Source organism: Etheostoma cragini, chromosome 1, assembly GCF_013103735.1.
Source record: "Etheostoma cragini isolate CJK2018 chromosome 1, CSU_Ecrag_1.0, whole genome shotgun sequence".
NCBI classification, from domain to species: domain Eukaryota; kingdom Metazoa; phylum Chordata; class Actinopteri; order Perciformes; family Percidae; genus Etheostoma; species Etheostoma cragini.
Genome location: NC_048407.1, coordinates 52215 through 53507, shown reverse-complemented (window position 1 = coordinate 53507; position 1293 = coordinate 52215). Strand labels below are relative to the sequence as shown.

Genomic DNA, 1293 nt, shown 5'->3' with positions numbered 1-1293 from the left:
AGCTAGCTGTCAGAACTGCACAGAACTACAAAGGGAAATGGTTGCTCTGAAATGGTTTTTTCTTGCTCTCTCCTAGGCCTGACATTGTTCATTCTCTTCATACAAAAGCAAGAAAACCAAACCTCAGTTATTATATTTCAATGTTAAATGGGTGAACGTTTCTTGAAAGTTGTCTTTGCATGAACTTTGAAGACATTAAGCAGCCGACAACATCTTGTCAGCGTAAAATCCATCAGCAGCAGATTGGGGTGTGTTTTGTGAGTTTGATGGTTAAAACTTATTTATTATTTCTGCTGCAGTACAATGGAATAATGATCTCATAAATCTTAAGCTGAAAACATCAGATTACATTTTCAAAGTGTCACTAAGCCTTGCCATTCTACCTTGCACCAGAATGCCTTTAGACAACCACAATCATGGGTAGTAAGTTTATTCAAATCAAGAAAAAATTGGGCAGAAAAAAATGATTAAATAAATGTTTGACAAGACCTTTGTACTAAACATACACCTGATGACAGATCTGCACAATCCCTTTGCATTGCATTCTGGTCTGCTCATCTAGGTATAGAAAGTGGTCTCTCTGTTCTCTGTTTACTCATCTTGCATGGATTTCACACATACGCAAAGGAGGTGAATTTTCCTTTCGGCCTCACAAGTTCACAGCTGTTTTACCTGCTTTTTGAAAAGCCGCCACTCCATGTCTAAAATATATAGAAAGAATGTACAGATTTTAAAGACATTATGGCAATACAAGATGCCAAATAACTCACCCTTACATAGCCTGAATTGTGTAGCACATCACCAAAAAAGGTATAGAACTAATAGTGATAGAAAAGTGTTTCCGGGTGGATTCTTTTCATCCAAGCATACCTACAGATAGAAAACTATGACAGCCAGCTGACAGTAATAGCTTTAGTCAGGTGGCACAGACAAAACTCAAATGATGATTTGCAGGCAGTTCGTCTTAGAGGACTGTAAAATACAGAGAGAGACCAGGGTCACTGTTTCCAGGTCAGTGGAGCTGTAAAAATGCAAAAATATGCAATTAGATCTGCATTATTTGACAGTGAGTGACAGACTCCTGTGGTAGTGCAAAAGCAGTTCTGAACACTGGTCAGGGTTAGAGCAGCGTGGCTTTTGGAAAAGCAATATTTTTCGATTTTTTTTCGATTGCTTAAGCACTATTTTGAAAGCAGGACAATTTTTTTTTTAAACACTACACACAATTTGCACAACCACACACCCAATCAGCAGAACACCTCAGACCCTTTGCAAAATGAAACACTCTTGTAA

The 1293-nt window shown here is 38.1% G+C and overlaps 1 protein-coding gene across 2 annotated transcripts in view; it reads right to left on the bottom strand.

Annotated features, from left to right (window-relative positions):
* The window catches only part of mapk8ip1b (mitogen-activated protein kinase 8 interacting protein 1b), a 65459-nt gene that overhangs the window by 20975 nt on the left and 43191 nt on the right, over window positions 1-1293 (bottom strand). The gene's annotated exons all lie outside the window — the stretch shown is intronic.